This window comes from Triturus cristatus, chromosome 1_2 (genome assembly GCF_964204655.1).
Source record: "Triturus cristatus chromosome 1_2, aTriCri1.1, whole genome shotgun sequence".
NCBI classification, from domain to species: Eukaryota; Metazoa; Chordata; class Amphibia; order Caudata; family Salamandridae; genus Triturus; species Triturus cristatus.
In genome coordinates this window covers 144,362,704-144,381,585 of record NC_140580.1, presented here as the reverse complement: position 1 = coordinate 144,381,585, position 18,882 = coordinate 144,362,704, and the positions used below count along the sequence as shown (strand labels likewise).

At 43.0% G+C, this 18,882-nt stretch overlaps 1 protein-coding gene across 1 annotated transcript in view; it reads left to right on the top strand.

Moving 5' to 3' along the window:
- NHLRC2 (NHL repeat containing 2) overlaps positions 1–18,882 on the top strand; it is an 867,133-nt gene that overhangs the window by 789,083 nt on the left and 59,168 nt on the right. The gene's annotated exons all lie outside the window — the stretch shown is intronic.

Genomic DNA, 18,882 nt, shown 5'->3' with positions numbered 1-18,882 from the left:
GATTGAGACAAAAAATTGTCCGGGAACCAAAATAAAAGTGGCCCCTATTAGCGAAGCATATCGCTAAAAACGAGTTAATATCATGGAAATCAACAGTAAAAGCCAACCCACCTGGCCATAAAACCGGCCCACAACTGCTAAACAACCACCCACACACTGATGCGGTGCCTCATTGGCCTATAGGTCAGTCCGACCCTGGACGCACCAATGATTGGCCTTGAAAGGCAAGATGGAGGTCTGCAAAGGGTCTGTCCCAGCAATTGCGGTCCCAAAACAGGAAACATGTTTTGAGAACAAATGCAGAGATGAAGTCCTGCAAGTGATTGCACACATCCATTCCTGCAGTTTTTTTTCTTTCCCAAACAGGGAGATTTTTTTTTTTTTTTTTTAAAGGCATCCCCTGTCCATTAAAGGAACAGGCACTACTTCAAAAACAGGTTTCCTGTTTCGAGACGCAATGCGGAGTGGGATTGGGGGAAGAGGGGCAGTAGTCCTTAGGTCCAAGCTGCATGACAGGATTTCTATAGGGGAAAATGTCCCATAAGGACAGCATCACCTGTGCGAGTCCGCTCTCACCAACTCTTGGTGTCAGTAAATGGTTCTTAGTTATCAGCCGCAATTGTGTCTCACGTCATTGATACATTCCTTACTGAATCAGAACTAGGAGGGGAATGCCCCTATCACTCTCCCTTCTATTTGTGAATTGGAGTGGAACGCAAAACTCTTACGTGAGTTGTAAAGACTTTTCTGACACACAAAAAGTTTTGTTCTATTCTAAAACACCCTTTGCGGTTGCACACTCCGATTTTGCAAATTACAGGGTTTGTGGCAGCAAGAAGGCTTTGTACACCTGGCCCTTAGCACTTAGTTCTAAAAAGAAATAACGACCATGAGAGACGAACAACTGCTTCTCTTGAGAGTCAACATGGATTAAGAGAAATTAGGCAAAACATTATATAGAGTCATTTTATTCTCTTTAATCAGACTTCGAATTAGTCACTGTTCAGTTCAGCACTTCAACAGTGATACTTCTAAAAAAAATTAAAAAAAAGAGGCAACTTTTTAAGAAATCTAAAAATAGAAAAATAATCCACAAGAAGGGGATCGGGAAAACATTAACAATGTAAAAGAAAGCATAGGAGAAGAGGGAGAAAGATGGGCCACTGGATGTCCCCTTTTATAAGATGGAACAACTAACCAAAATAAAAGAGGGTAGAACATGGTAAAAAAGAAAAATGGCTACTGAAGAGAAAAAAATGAGTATTGAAACTAAGAAAAGCTAAAAATGGCAAATGAGAAAGGTAAGTACGAGAGGAAAAATTTGAAGTAGTAAAAAGTCTACAAAGCTAAATAAGAAATACAGTTAAAAACAAATAAGTAATAAGGTACATTTCTTTGCTTCACTTAGCTAGCACTATTGCCATGCCACTCTCTAAAATGTACCCCTTGCACATTGAGCACTATTGCCATCTTAGTATTCACTACTGCTCTCGCATTAGAGCCCGGTTGTACTCATAAATGCTACCCGTATGGAAGCCCTGAAGGTCTTTCCCCCACAACCACCTGCCTTGCTCATCAAAGGCATGATCTCTCTGACCTGTGACCATGTCCAGTGACATACCCAGTTTGTGACTGGGTATGTCTGTTTCACTAGCTAAAAATGTTTATAGTTGAAGAGATAATGAATCGGAGGCCATATGTAACATGATGGTTTCAAGTTTTAATTTCAACGTATAATTCACTTTATGTGCGAAAATGCATTCTTGCAGTGTACAAAAGCGATTTTGCTGGTCAGAAAAGTCTTTCCGATTTGCTAAATAACTTTTACGGCCCTTTCTCACTCGTAAATAGCAGAGGTCTTGGAAAAGGCACAAATCTGTATGTATCAATGGTTTGAGACCGAAGTTGCAATTGTAACTGACCTGGGTTGGTAGTGGATTCCCAAAGTGGAACCTGTCACGCCGGGTCAGATTCCCCTTGTGAATCATGAGCTACCTTTGGGGGAGCAGAGAGTCACCCAGTGGACCACTGCATGCAAGCTCTTTGTCTTATATATGTGAGAAAAATGTTTTTTTATGTCTTGAACGTCTGCCATCCCTTGCAGACCTTCATCCCTACAGAGAAAGTCATTAACAAAGGGCCCAACATCATTAATATTTGTAATGTAGGTGGTTTATCAGTCTCCTGTGAATATTCATTTTGTGAGGTCATTGATTAATGCATCAATTGAATCGCAAATGTACTGCACTTTGTACATCAGTCCCTATGACCCCTTTACATGAATGCATGCAATGTTTCTTTTTTCATTTCACCTCAGAGAAGACAAAAGGAGTAATGGTGATCAGGTGAGCCACAAAAATGTGGAAATGTCTTCTGTGCGTTAACATTCTATTACATCATTTCAGGGTGGGAGGGTGTAGTTGGGTGGGCAGTAGACCATGGGAGTAAACAAATCAATATCTGCCTTAATTGCAAGGATGAATGATGAATGGATTTATATTTGTTTTAAACCACCTTTTGATGGTCATGTTTGTTGGGCATCGTAGTCAGTTCTCTCTGTGTTGGACTCAAAAGATGGTCTTACTTTGCCTGGCGGTGAGGTTAAGCTCACTTCCTTCCACCTGGCAGAGGAATCAGTGGGCTTAACTCACTGGAAGTTTTCTTTCTGTGCAAGTTTGGTATTGGTCATTTCCCCTCCCTCTGACCGCTCTGCCTTGCACAGTGGTCCTCGGCAAGGAAATGTGTGTCAGAAGCCAGGCCTTAACAGGGAGGCCCTCAGAAGCCTTGAGCTGTGACCCTCTGGTGAATGAGCAGCCCGTAGATGGTTCAGACATCACAAACATCTGAGTCTCAGTTGTTGGAAACTCAACGGTTACCCCACCGCTAGATGAGCCGGGAAACTGCAGGTTTAGTCATATTCATGACGGGGTCCCCACGTTACCAAATTTTAAATGGGCTACAAAGTCCGAGGATGTGGCGTTAGGGCCAGAGCTGCTCACTTTGGAACTAGGAAACCTGGTTCGAGTCTCAGTGTTGGGGCAACATCTGCTGATTCTGGGCGAATCACTTAATCTCCCCGTGCCTAAGAAACGATTCTGACCTTGTGTAAAGTGCCGATGCTCATGTAAAGTGCTTGAATACCTTCAAGCTGAGTTCGCTCTATACAAAACCACTAAAAGAATATATAGCTTCTAGTTGGGAATCTGTGAAACTAAAAAAAGGTAGATAAGCCTTGGAGATATATTTGAAGTCTTGCTGTCAAGGAAGAGATTAGAATACCTATGGAACAAGTTCAACATCACCACCAATGAAGATATTAGCATTAAATAGGGGTAACACCTCCTTATAAAAGTCGATCTGTATATTTCTAAACTATCTTATTACGTGAGTATTAAAGCAGCATCGGCAATGGTGTAACATTTTTGCTGTGTTGCTGGTATTGTCACTACTAGAGCTGCTGCATTCTGCGACTCTGAAATGATTGTCACAAAAGTACAAATCTTTTTTTAAGGACTTTCAGTTTTCCAACTTGTCATGCAGGCATTGTGACCCTTGTCTTGCTACCAAGAAAGATTCCCTGTGAAACTCCAACAAATCCATCGTGGCCAAAATCTCACAGGATCCATGTCAGACTCTGAATTTCCCAATCTTTGTGATCAACAGAAACATGGGCTGCACATTTGTTATTGGCACAAGACTTCTAGGCCCTGGTTCCCTGCCCTTCAACATAGGGGTGTACTACTTCCTTTGATAGTTTGGCATGTTGGCAAGAAAAGGGTCGCCTTTGTGTTTCTGACTATCTGTCACGGTCACTGCATGGACCCTGTAAGGGTGAGACAGTCCACCCAGACTTCTCTTTCCATTCTATCATGATGTGCACCATGTGCAAGTCATTCTGACTGTCTCCCTGATCTTCCCTGAAATAATCCCTGAGTAATTGTGCCTTGTTTATGGACATGCTGAGTGGAGACACTGCTTCTGCTATGTTTATGATGGAGTAAGAGCGACGGTCAGTGTCCTTTGCGCCCCTCCCAGGCCAATCATTGCTAAACTCCCTATTTATAGGTATTGTGATGCAGTGCAGGGTCTCGTCCACAAATGACCAACACTATTCTAGTCCCAGAAGGGATGTTTATTATAGCTGTGTTCCTTGGTGGGCAACCAAAAGATATTCATGAACGTATAGGGCCTTAACTATGATAACCCAGAACTTTTCAGGGAAGTGCAAAATCATGTAACACAGCAATGATGCGATACATTGATGTAGGGAGGTAATTTTAATTGTACACAACTCCGAATTTGACAGATCTGGTGGCACCCCTAGGAGACCCTTCCTTGTGGCCAGGTTAATCAAAATATTATGGCGCAAGAACATCTACTAGATAAAAGGAGGCATAGGAATCTGAACAGCTCAAATTTAATATTTTACTCTGCGGTCCATGACCATATTCTCATATTGATTTGGTCCTACTCTAGGGATGCCACTTCACATGTGAAGTCTTGTGCACACCTTGCCCGCACATACTCAGACCACTCACCATATTTGTTTTAGAATTTAACATAACTGATCGACACCCATCTAGTTACACTCGGAGATTAATCCCTGATGCATTGTTACATATGGTATTCAAGGTTGAGAGTAGGTTCGCTATTATAAAATACTTTAAAAACAATATAGGGTCTGGTAACTGGTTTGAGACGGTCTGGAAAGCTTTTAATATCTTTTTGAGGCGTCAGTGTCTCAAGCTCGGAACCCAAAATCTATTCAACATAGTCTAGCTAAGTTTGAAAATGAGATAGTTTACCACAAAAGGTTTGTGTTCCCCTGCTCTTAGTATAGGCCTCTTTCTTAACTCAATACAGACATCAAGATCTTAGCCAAAATCCATGTGAATCATATCGTCCCTATTCGTGTCAGGCATGGTTCTTCCATAACAATCAAGCTTCATCCCTGGCAGGACAATCACTCATTATCTTCAGAAGTTCTTGGGCATTGTATCACAACTTAGCCCTGACGTAAATGTGGTTGCGATGTTTCTTGGATGTCAAGAAGGCCTTTGATTCTGTTGTATGGGAATACATGTTTTCAGTTCTAGACAAACTAGGGTTAGGCAACATTTTTGTCTGTCTGGTATGATCATTATATTACCGACCCTATAGCCAGGATCTGGGTTAATGGTCATATTACTGACCCGATTCCAGTTTATTGGCGAAAAAGGCAGGGCTGCCCGCTCTTGTACTTACTGTATGCCTTGGTGTCTAGACCGCTGGCTTGTGCTCTCAGAGACTCACAAAGAGAGGGCTTAGGTTTCGTGGCCAAAACCAATGATATCTGCATATGCCAATGACCTCCTACTGTACAGGAGAGAGCCTGTTGTTAATTTCCTCAAGTGATCTAGGAGATTCTCCGTCAAGGCTGAAAATGTATTGGAATAAATCCCTCATTTTTGTTTGATGGAGGTTACTATACAGGGTCTAGTGGTCTTTCCAATTAGATAGACACTAGATCCTATGCAATACATAGGGATTATGGTCCACAGCAGCCCAGAGGAAGTGCTTCACAGAAAAAATGGGGTGGTCCTCAATAAGCTAGCAGAGGGTATAGAGAAATGGATCAAACTTCCACTATCTCTAGCTGAGAGAGCGGCTGTCATGGAGACGTTCATTCTGCCTTGAATGTTATATTAATTCCAGAACATTCCTACCATGTCTACTCAAGCATTCTCTTAGCATGCTACTGAGCTTGCTTACTAAACTGGAATGAGCCGGTAGGCTCCCTAAAATCACCTGGACCATACTAACTCTGTCATATGAGCAGAGTGGTCTGGCTGCTCCGGACCTGGAATGCTATTATCACGAGGCACAGACCCAACTTGCGTATTACTGGATACATTGTTACCAAATAACAGGCTTGAGCATTAGGTTTGTGAATCTGGGATGCTCATAGTTGGCTTGTTCGGTTTCTCTTGCAGATCACACATGTAATGACCCACTAGACTCCACTGTAGATGTGTGGAGATGGCTAATGAAGAAGGGCAGATTTGACTTGCTCTACTTGGTGGCAATGCAGATTCACACAGTGTGTGTAGCTGTCTGTGCTTATAGAAGAGTGCTTTAGAGCCTATCTTAAGATGCTCAGGGTGGGTTGCATGGGAGACTTGCACGCCCATAATTCTTTTAAAACTCTTGGGCAGATTAGGGAGACTGGGTCCCTCCTTGTTAGTGCTCGAAGTGTTCCTCTACTATAGGATTTGGTAGGAGATGAGTGGCGCTATGGTAGAGTTTCCTAGTAAGTATTACCTCTTTATCGTACTCACATACCAGAATCAAAAATGAGAGCAGAGGTATATTATTACTAAAACCTATAACATAACCTGGTGCGCTATGCCTTCATGCGGAAACCTAGCACACTTATCAGGAGAGCGAGGTTTGGAATGCACTTATCACTGGTGAAAAGTGGCTATTCGTCTGCTCATCAATTAGAAGCATCTCTCTCAGTAGCAGATATAGGCTCATACAGTTTAAGTTCATACAACACTATTTTTATACTCCACCGTGCGTGTGGGAATAGGACGGATTGTCGATGTCAGATGACAAAGACTCAACTGTAAGTAGGCTGACATCATTAATCTGGAATGCTTGTGTCCAAGTATACAAATTTATTGGAATAACATTTTCACTGAATTAGGTAGAATGATGTTTCACAGAGTAGAGTGCTCTCCTATGCGTGCACTGTTGGGAAATGTTAAAAATGTTCCTGTTGCTTCTAGACAATACACACCTTTGGCGCTGGTAGTAGCTAAGCGTTGTCTGGTGATGAGGTGGGCCTCGCTCCCGTCTATACATGAGTGGATTCAGGATCTTATCTCCTCTAATAATGCTGCAGACACATTTAGTACACTGTGACCAGCTAAATCTATACCCCAAGACATTTGTCACCCCTTCGGCAGTATCTGCTGTTCGTATCACAAATGATGACATTGACTTACACTTTAATCATAGCAAATATGTTGAGTAAGGATCTAATCACCTTTATCTGTGATTGTATTGTGCTGGGACTGGATAGTGCACCCTATAATACCGTGCTATGGCTACTGCGATGGTACTCTACACATGTCGATTAGGCCAGCCTCTGTTACACTTACCTATATATAAGTGTTTCATGATGTTGTTATTAGTCAGTATTATAGATATTATATTTTGGCATGGCGATATTTTGTCTCTCAATATTGTGCCGTGCATCAGAGTGGTCACCACTAGTAATCCTGCAAAGTGCAGTCAATATGGTGATTGTATTTAATGTGGTGACTACTGCAACTAAAGTCAAAGCCGATAGTAACTCTGGACTGCTTCATTGATCAGCAGAGCTCTCGTTGTAGAAAAGGTTGGAGACCACTGACTTATATCTTCTATCAACCAAACTTTTTCAAATATTGGTGATCTTTGCAACTACTGTTTTGAAAATAATAATTGCAAGATGGTGGAAAGCAAATGTACTTTCATGATTCTTAGCGTGGTTAAATGAGGTTTGATACATAATTGCGAGGAAGCTAACACTGGATACATGGCACAAGAACTCTAAACAAAATGGTGCTCTGCCTGAAAGTATTAGATCAACAAACACTACAGTGCTTGCCAGATCCAACTGCTAGTGTAGGGGTGAGTCAGCACTGAGAGCCACAAGGGTTTATGTCACTCGGTGGGGTAACAGGTATATTTCCATAGCGCTAAGCTAGGTCACCATAACTTGTTTGTATTAATTGATAGCGCTAACCCACCCACAGCTACAGTGCTGAGAAGTAAATGTCACTGAATAAAGCTAAAGCGATTCACTCAGAGGACACCACTGATCCGAGGGTGAAGCTATCACCTACAATGGGTCTGGTGATGGGAATCCGTAGAGCTGCAACTACCTTTTTTGTTGGGAAGTGATAGGAGACCGTTCTCTCATACCTGGCTAGATCTCCAGTGTCTCACAGCTGTGCTGCTCTCCTGGGAGAGGTTGATGTAGCATCTCAAGAGAATTCTAACATCTTTCACTGCCTCTGTTGGGTCATTTGGAGACATAACCTAGTAAATATAGTTTTCAGGTGCATAAACCTCAGGAATAACTGTTGTTCCCCAAAAACTGTTTGCAAAAATGTCATTAATAAAAGGTTAAAATACTGATCTTATCATGTTTTTCTTATTATTATTTTTGGGAATTCACAATACATATCTGGTGTCACTATTTTTTCTCTTTTTCCCACGGGTGCCTAAAGTAGGATTACTGGATTGAAGACAGAGTTTTGGGATACCTACCAAAGATACATTTAAATATAATTAAGTAAATAGAACTCATTTATTTATGTTTTTGTTTATGTGCATAAAATTCACATTGGACGCGCTTCCTATACCACATCTAGGAGTCGCTTATGAATCACTTTCTCTGGGTCTTACGATATGAACTTACACGGTACAATGTCAAAACAACTGTATGCCACAACTGGGTCCAGTAGAAACTATTTGTTAATGGTCAGGTTTCACAACTAACCCACCTGTTATGTATGCAAAGTTTGAGAATGTTTATAGCGTGTTGAACAACAGTGACACACATACTGCTTTTTACACTTTTTAAGGTCTCATTAAAAGCTATGGTTCCAATGTACAAAGAGCTCCTAGTTAGGGCTTGAGTTGGGCATTGGCATCTGATCAGTGGTTTGTGACCAAAGTGGCGGTCTCAAACCATAAATGCATTACTTTCCAAATTACAAGTAGGAGGAAGATAACCCTCTCACAACCGGTACTTAATTTGAAACAAGCATTAAAAATGCAATAGGTCTTGTCTTTATTAAAGTTTAAGCAATTCTGTTTGTAATTAGGTGGCTTTTTAGCGTTGCTTGTATTAGTGTTTTTCAAACTTTCATGTACATAACATGCATATGTATGTATATATGTATATTTATGCAAGCATTAATATTTGTACTTGTTCTCTAGTGCCTTTAGGCAAAGAATAAAGGGTTGGAGAAAGGTCACGCTGTTTTGGCATATTGAGTATTAGAGAATGAGAGAGTAGCAAAGAGTACTAGAGAGTAGTAGAGGGTAGTAGAGAGTATTAGAGTTGTAGAGAGTGAGTAGTAGAGTAGTAGTGTGATTAGTAGAGTGAGTAGTAGAGAGTGAGTAGTAGAGAGTGAGCACTACAGAGTATTAGAGAGTAGTAGTAGAGAGTGAGTAGTAGGTAGTATAGAGTGAGTAGTAGACTGTAATAGTGCGTAGAGAGTAGTAGGCAGTATTAGAGAGTGAGTAGTAGAGAGTAGTATAGAGTGAGTAGGAGAGAGAGTAGTAGAGAGTAGTAGAGAGTGAGTAGTAGATAGCTGAGTAGTAGAGAGTAGCAAAGAGTACTAGAGAGTAGTAGAGGGTAGTAGAGAGTATTAGAGTAGTAGAGAGTGAGTAGTAGCTAGTAGAGTGAGTAGTAGAGTGAGTAGTAGATAGTAGATTGAGTAGTAGAGAGTGAGTAGTAGATAGTAGAGAGAGAGTAGTAGAGAGTGAGTAGAGACTATAGAGTAGTAGATTGTGAGTAGTAGAGAGTAGTAGAGAGTACTAGAGTGTAGTAGACAGTACCAGAGTGTAGTAGAGAGTGAGTAGTAGATAGTACAGTGAGTAGTAGAGTGAGTAGTAGATAGTGGAGTTAGTAGAGAGTGAGTAGTAGATAGTAGAGAATGAGTAGTAGAGAGTGAGTAGTCGATAGTGAGTAGAGTGAGTAGTAGAGAGGGAGTCGAGAGTAATAGAGAGTAGTAGAGAGTAGTAGAGAGTGAGTAGAGAGTACTAGAGAGTAGTAGAGGGAGTAGACAAGAGTATTAGAGTGAGTCGTAAAGAGAGAGTAGTAGACAGTTGTATAGTGAGTAGTAGAGAGAGAGTAGTAGAGAGTTGTTGTAGAGAGAGTGTAGTAGAGAGATCGCTTACCTTAGATCTGCTGGAATGGCTGCATACATAACGGCAGAAGCACTCAGTCCTCGCCGCTCTGTCCTTCCGACACGGGCTGCGGTCCGCCTGGAAAAGAAAGAAAAACATTAGCAAAAACAAAGAAAGCCAACATCGCTTACCTTACAGATGCAAGCATGGCTGCATACATACCAGTGGAAGCACTTAGTCCTCGCCGCTCTGTCCTTCCGACACGGGCTGCGGTCCGCCTGGAAAAGAAAGAAAAACATTAGCAAAAACAAACAAAGCCAACATCGCTTACCTTAGATCTACTGGCATGGCTGCATACATACCGGTGGAAGCACTCAGTCCTCGCTGCTCTGTCCTTCCGACACGGGCTGCGGTCCACCTGGAAAAGAAAGAAAAAGGTTAGCAAAAATAAAGAAAGCAAACATCGCTTACCTTAAAGATGCTAGCATGTCTGCATACATACTGGTGGAAGTACCCAGTCCTCTCCGTTCTGTCCTTCCGACACGGGCTGCGGTCCGCCTAGAAAAGAAAGAAAAACATTAGCAAAAACAAACAAAGGCAACATCACTTACCTTAGATCTGCTGGCATGGCTGCATACATACCTGCGGAAGCACCCAGTCCTCGCCGCTCTGTCCTTCCGACACGGGCTGCGGTCCGCCTGGAAAAAAAAGAAAAACATTAGCAAAAACAAACAAAGCCAACATCGCTTACCTTAGATCTGCTGGCATCGCTGCATACATACCAGTGGAAGCACCCAGTTGTGGTCGCTCTGTCCTTCCAACACGGGCTGCGGTCCGCCTGGAAAAGAAAGAAAAACATTAGCAAAAACAAAGAAAGCCAACATCGCTTACCTTACAGATGCAAGCATGGCTGCATACATACCAGTGGAAGCACTTAGTCCTCGCCTCTCTGTCCTTCCGACACGGGCTGCGGTCCGCCTGGAAAAGAAAGAAAAACATTAGCAAAAACAAACAAAGCCAACATCGCTTACCTTAGATCTACTGGTATGGCTGCATACATACCGGCGGAAGCACTCAGTCCTCGCTGCTCTGTCCTTCCGACACGGGCTGCGGTCCACCTGGAAAAGAAAGAAAAACATTAGCAAAAATAAAGAAAGCCAACATCGCTTACCTTAAAGATGCTAGCATGTCTGCATACATACTGGTGGAAGTACCCAGTCCTCGCCGTTCTGTCCTTCCGACACGGGCTGCGGTCTGCCTGGAAAAAAAAAAAACATTAGCAAAAACAGACAAAGCCAACATCGCTTACCTTAGATCTGATGGCATGGCTGCATACATACCGGCGGAAGCACTCAGTCCTCGCCACTCTGTCCTTCCGAAACGGGCTGCGGTCCACCTGGAAAAGAAAGAAAAACATTAGAAAAAACAAACAAAGCCAACATCGCTTACCTTAGATATGCTGGAATCGCTGCATACATGCCAGCGAAAGCACACAGACGAAAACAGGATAAAGTCCGTCTGCAAAAAAAACACAAACGAAAAATGAAACAGAAACATCAAAAACAATTCACTAGCCCAATAAATAAAAAAAAAAACACGCTAAAACAAGCCCAGTAAGATAAGAAACCTTTTACCACACACGTAAGTCAAGCGTGCCAGTCCAAGTGGGATGGCTCTAAAAGAGAAAAGTGTACGTCACTAGAAACTCTTTTCCAATGACCGGCCACCGTTTAGCATGAGCGGTGACGCCAGCCAATGGAAAAGAGCGGCGGGCCGCTAGTGAAAGCTACCCAAAATCATAAAATCTCGCCAGCGAGACTGCGCTTGTGCGCAGCCTATGCTAGCCGAGACCTAACAAACCACAGGCGTCGGGGCCCTTGTCAAGAGGCCACTGCAGCTTGCACCTCCCATTGCTACTGCCAGAGCTGCCAGCGACAACTGCTAACATCACACACCTACAATGTGACAATTCCAGGCCCCTAAAGCTATAAGAATAGCTGCAAAGATCATTCATTTTAATGCTTATAAAATTAAAAAACAACTGTTGCTGGGCTACTCCCTAAATTAGATAAACTACACTCCCATGTGGCAGACACTTTAGTGCCAGTGCCAACCACTGGCTCAAATTAAGCACTGCTCACATCCCTCCCGTTTGTGATTCAGAAGGGGTTGTCAAAGTTACGTAGCGAGTCGGAAAAACTTTTGTGTAAATACAACGCCTGCGATTTACTGAACTGCAGGCTTAACGTCTGCCAAAGAGAGAAGTACAGCAGTCCTTACGCCCTTTCAGCTGATGGAAAATGTTTTGCATCTGTTCTGTAGTCGCTTTCCGTGACGCTTTGTAAATATATCGACAACAAACCGAAGCACGTGCCATTCTAGGATCTAATTCTCTTATCTCTACCAAAAGGTTTGCTCTCTTTTACAGCCATAGCTGTGTTCCCCGGAGCACCCTCCGTTTCTTTTAGATCTTATTGGCCCATTGTGCTGCTTCGATGTAGCACAGACACAGCATTCTTTCAGTTAAATGCAATGTAGCATTATGGAGTGTTTGGGCGGGCAATGAAACGTTCTGTGTATACACACCCCACCTATCCGCACGAGCCAAAGGACCATAAAGAGAGCACCGATGAGTTATAATAAGGGTACGAAAGGATAATTACCCTTCTCTCCCTACGTTCTTAATTCTGTTATCACCCCAGAGAGCTCCCTTCCCCCTCAGCTAAACTTCACTGTGTGTCCTCCATGCTGTTAATCTTATTCTCCGAGCACCCTTTCCAACCAGACCCTTCTGCTCCACACTTCCCAGCATCAGACTGGAAACCAAAATCAGCCCCGGCAAAAATGTTCAAATCTGTCTCACTCTGCAGGAGGCTGCACCTAGAATCGGGCTGTGGGGCATGGCTGGTTCATGGCAGAGCTCGCAGCTCTGGAAGGACCCCCATTGTCTGCAGCCTTCAGGGGAAGTGCTAAAATGGCAGAACGGACAGTCCGGCCCTGCTTCCTCCGTTACTTGTGTTGCCTCCAGGCACGCTTTTCTCGGGGGTCAGGTAAACAACTTCAGCCGAGGCATTTCACAGGACAAAGACCTGATTCAGTGGTTTAAACAAATGTTATGGAGGAAAAGGAAACCAAGCATTGGCATAGTCAATACATCTCGCCTTTGGGACCTTACAAGTGTTTAGCCATGCAGCACATTATCCTGGGTGTTGTGCCACCAGGGATTGAAAAGCTATACAGTTACTACACACTGCATCCTGAAGTCTGATTCTGGAATGCATGCTTGCCCCAGGAAACATTTATGGACACATTCCAAGGCTTTATAATGCACAGACAGAAAAACAAGTACCTCGATGAAAGTCAACAGCACTATAACATTCTGTGTGCATCTGCATCACTAGAGTATTGAACAGCCTATGAAAAAAGCAGTGAAGTACTTTCCAATGGCGGAGAAGTCACATCCCTATTCTCTCAACCCTATATTCAACAGGCACCCTTCTCCAGAGTTTTCCATTCAAAACACTGCTCGCGTCATCCGTTTACCAGCAAGCCCCTGGCCCCGCCCTCTGTCCCAGCCCTCTGGGTATAGAAGCACTGGACATAGCAACAAAAACAAAATGCTCCCATTTTTCAGGTAGAGGGGAGATAATGAATAAACAGGGACGGCATCGACATCGCCTAATCTCCGTTCACCTAAAAACAAAAAAAATTAACCTGACATTTTGTAATGTAACTGGCGCTTTTGTCAAGCGTTCCAATCCCTTTGGGTCAGTCAAGTTTCCGCTCTATAAAAATGCCCCAAAAAAGTAATCTTACCTCCTGTAATGTAACTAGCGTTCAAGTAAAGTGCTCCAACACCTTCAGGTCACTCGAGTTCACATTATATCATAACAAATATCTCAGTCTTTGGGGAGCTGCTGTGAATGTGCTTTGTAATTAGAGTTCTGAGAGGAGGATGACAGGAAAAGGCAGCAGGGTGGGCATGCAGCAACATAGGAGGAGAGGGGGAGGGACGAATGCTGCTCCAATTTCTCAGGTAGAGGGGAAATAATGAATAAACAGGGAAGCATCGGCATCACTTAATCTCTGCATACCTAAAACTAAAAAAGTTAACCTGACCTTGCGTAATGTAGCTTTCACTTTTGTAAAGCGCTTCAATACCTTTGGGTCAGTCGAGTTTGGGCTCTGTAAAAATGCCCCCCAAAATAAATCTGACATTGGGTAATGCAGGTGTCTCCAACCTTTTTTGTAGTGAGAGCTAGTTCTGAGCAGTGAAGATCATTGTGAACTACTGAAGGCCAAGCAACTTGTGTATTGTTCCCAGAGATCCCTACCCCCAGCTTTGTTGACTTAAGTGTAATTTCCATGGAGCCAGATACTATGTTTGATCCAAATACTTAGAGTTCCCAAGCTAGAAACAATGATGATTTTCATCAGATTTGTTGTCACCGTGCTTCAAGAACTTTCAATTATTCGAAGTCATCAAAATAATAATTAAAATGTCCATAAAATAAAAGACAAATAGGAAAATCAATCTTAACTTCAATATGGTACTGCATGAAGTTCTCTAATGCTGTGTAATCTGGTAGTTTTAGTTAGGAATTCTGACGAAGTCACCCGCATTTAATCAGTTTACTGAGATGTTTACCATCGTTCATCTGCGCCTACGCTACCTGGCTTTCCATCTGAAGTGAGATATTACAGAATTTAATGAGAATAAAGGGCCTAGCATAGGTTATATCCTGCAAAAAAATGTTTTATAATTCTCTGTACCATCTTAAAGCAGTTTTAAAACTGTCCTAAATCATGAAAATATTTTAAATTCTTGGAAGTCTTGTAATTACTTATTAGCATAGTAATTGTGACTCCCTGTCCTTATTTAACTTTATTTAAAGTTTTTTTTTATATGGGTAACAAAAACAAAATGCCTTCCAGGTAAATGGCTATCATTCAAACAATGTGGGTTCATCGACACTACAGCAACACAATGTTGGGAATTGCACCTACATTTGATCTGAAAGCCTAAAATGGAAATGTGTAATGTTGTTCCGTGTTGTTATAGTTAGTGCACGAGTTAGGGAAAGATAATAACCATTATTTATTTTGATATGATTCATAGGATAGTAGCTAAAAGCCTAAAATAGAAAAGTGTAATGTTGTTCGGTGTTATTTTAATAACAGTTAGTGCCGTTGCTAGGAAAAGATAAATAAGGATGATATTTTTGCTGGGATTCATAGGAAAAAAAATAATGCTTATTATCTTTTCCTAGCAAGTGCACTAACTGTTATTAGAATAACACAGAACAGCATTACACTTTTCTATTTTAGGCTTTCAGCTACTATTCCATGAAGCGCACCAAAATAAATAATGCTTATTATCTTTTCCTAGCAAGTGCACTAACTGTAAGAACACGTAATAACATTACACTTTTCTGTTTTCAAGACTTATTATGGCATGAAGGTTACAGAGACCAATACAAAAATCAGCATGCCTCGTCCTGCCGGCTCTACTCATAAATAAAGCTTAAATGAAATCCAGCTTTTTAAATAACATTTTTTGGAAAAGCCGCAGCTTTCCCAATAACGTCCCTTGGACTCGCTCGAGGGAATGCCCATCCTGTTCTCTGGAGTCTGACGGCAGGACTCTGACAGAAGTCAGACTGTGTCCTGGGTGCTGCTATCAGACGTAGCCCAAGCCCCACAGCCACTGCCCCTGACCAAGACTCTGGTGCTCGGCTGCTGCGAGGAAAGACCTGTGGTTGAATTGCTCAGGCCCTGGAAAAATGGCTAGCCCAAGCAAGTTGTTGCTGCACAGAACCACATTGTCCCCAAGCGTGGTTCTGTGCAGCGTAAGACAGGTGGCGCTGCTGGGCTACACTAAATAATGAAGAGGCCTACGCACAAATCTAAATGATCTTTTCAGCAGAAAGAAAAACACTATGTGTTTAAATTTTAAAATATATATATTTAACTACTTTTTTTCCCAAAATAAGGCTACTAGCTATTTAAAAGGAATCGGAAAGCTACAAGTAGCTCGCTATCAACCAGTTAAAGACACCTGGTGTAATGTAACTAGCACTTATGCAAAGCGCTCCAACACCTTTGGGTCGCTCAAGTTCAAATTATATAAACAAGAGTCAGAGAAAATACGACTGGAGTTGTCCAAACCTTGCCCTTAACTGCGCTTCAAGGTTGGGTTGCTGAATGTCTGGTGGCCGAGGCTCGCTAAAGCAACAAGCAGAATAGCAGGAGGGGTTTGGGAGAAATCCTTGCACTTTGAAATCAGAGAAAATTAAAGAGATGATTTTGAAAACAGTGTCTGAAGCATTTGACATTTCATCTCGGTATTTGAATGGGACATGAAGATTAAGTGACGGGTGACAAAACTGAACCACCGAAGACGGGCAAACTATGACACGAGCAGTAATCAAAGAAGAAAATTGTCCCCTAATGAACACATAAACACAGAAGCATAATTTTGATAATGATTAAGCAGTGCACAGTCAAAGGAAGGAAAACACAAAAAGGGAGGGACAAAGAGGAAGGATTAACCACTAGCAAGCAAGCATTTTCGAACTACAATCGAAGAGACAAATAAAAATGCAACGGGCGAGCTGTAAACCCACAAAGTGAATACAGCATGTCACAAAGCGACCGCACATGCCATGCCTACGCTCGACCTAAACACAGCAGATCCAGTATAAAGCACCATCTACTGGTGTAATGTATGTCAGCTGCCCTTCATTAATACAACATCTTTGTTTTAAAATCTTTAATACATTTTGTAGAAGGGGTGCAGGGTCTCCAAAGTGCATGAGGCCTAGGGAATATTAAGCCCTCTGCCGCAGCAGAAATCCAGGAGAATGTAAAAAGCGTAGGGTAAGTGAAGTTCCAAAAAATCCACGATCATGAACATCGAACCTGGAGGGCTCATCTTTCGGTAAGGCAGCGGTGCAATCACAGGCGATTGGCATCTTCCTTTGGAAACAGGTGGACCAGTGGTGGCACCTCCGCTAAGACGGAAGAGCATCGTCCCACTGCTTAAAAGGGAAGATGAAATTATAATAACATATTGTTATTATCATTTTATTTTCCCTATTGCAGTCAGTGGTAGGGCAGGGCAGTGGTGGCTAGAGCAGGGGAGGAGTGGTGTGCCCTCCCTAAGTGTGCATGAACTGTTGGCCGGCCCTCTTGTGCCGACCAAACAGTTCATGCGCACTATGCAGGTTCTTACCAGGCTGCATTACAAAGCCTGGTCAGGAACATGCACAGGATCCCTGTTCCTTTCTAAGCGCCAATCCATGGTGCTCAGACCAATCCCAAAGCTGCATTGCAGCGTTGTGATTAGCTCGGGGGAGCCTGTCTGCCCGGGTGCTTCCTGCTGCCGCTGACCGGCACAGGAAGATCAAGAGGACGAGGACGGAGGTGAGGCGGCGGCCAGCCTTTTAAGATAACTCCTTTTTTTATCGCATTGCTCCCCACCCGCCCCACCACCCCCATCTGGTAGCAGCCACTACTGAGGTGGACCCTGGTTGTATCAGTTTCTGTATGTTGTAAGGTTATGTCGCTGTATCACAGCATTATTTCATACATGGTGCATAGTCTTAATGGAGGCAAGTAAGTTAAGACTGTTTTTCTACGTGGTGATGCCATTTAGGGTGCAGCTGAATCGTCAGCCTTAAAACTAGAGCAGAAGCTATTGAATCAATACAATGAGATTGAATCGACCTGTGCAAGCATGTTTAAAGCCTTTGTCAATGGTATGGTTCTCACGCAAGCAGGAGTGAAGGGGCATGGGACAAGTGAAATCATGTGGCTGCACAAACTTAACTGTATTCTGTGATCTAAATGTGACTGGCAAGTTGGTACAGTTTCAAGTTCAGATGCCAAGTGTGAAAGGCAGTGCTATGTTACTGGTGCAAAGATAGGTTGGAAGCCTAGGTCAGCAGTGAAGTGGGAAGAGGGCGAAACAGTGATTTCAAAACAAGCAAAGGCATCTCTGTCTGGTCACAAATGCAAGTGGGAAGATTAATTGGATGATCTCCACTAAAGGGATTTTATTCAAACTTATTCTCTTCCATTTCATGGTAACTCCCTACTTCATGGCTTTCCAGACTTCACCTTGTCTTCATTAAAGGCATCCTACACGTAATAGCACATCTAACCCAAGTCCTGAAGAAATATGATTACATCGCCTCGATCTAGCTGCTACTCCATAGGTCCCCTTGCCCACCTGCACCATCTTCAAAACCAGTTGCATCATTTACAAAGCCATCATGACCAATACTTCTGCTTACCTTGCAGTCAAACTCACCATCCCCGGTTGCTCTTGGCACATCCGCATCCAGGACAACATCAGAGGGCCGAATAAGAAGACTAAAAAAGAAAAACTAGGCAGCAAGCCTTTACCATCCAAGCACACAGTATCTGGAACAGCATCACCATGTCTATCAGGTCAAAGGTGGGGCTAGACGCTAACAAGCATGGCCACATCTACTTGAAGCTCCTGTGGCAGAGACAGACCCCAAGCTTCAACACGATACATGGAGGCTTTTACACCTCCACACTGTCATTTTGCTGACTGGTAATCGCCCAGGTAGAGTTCAATGGTTCCACTGATTGCAGGGAAAAGGCTCACCTTGTGATCTGATGAAAAGTGGGTGTGTGGCCTTTTCTGTGGTCTACAGTCCCTGAACCGCGATGCGTATGTGCTACCAGCTACCTGCCTTGGTTTATGCAACTTACAGAGGTAGGCCGAGGGACGAACAGTAGGCTCTCTGCCTAAGCATGGACCCCTAAGCGTGACCATGGCACGGGCCTCAACGCTGAGAGGGGGTCACCCGATGTGGACCATGCAATATCAAAAGCCCTGTAGCTACTTTATGGATTGTTTGGCCCTTTGCCTTCTCTCATACCCCCTTTACAATCGAGACAGGGCTGCATCACGGAGGCCATCTTGCATTAGGCACATTCTTTAGTCCTGTCTGTCCT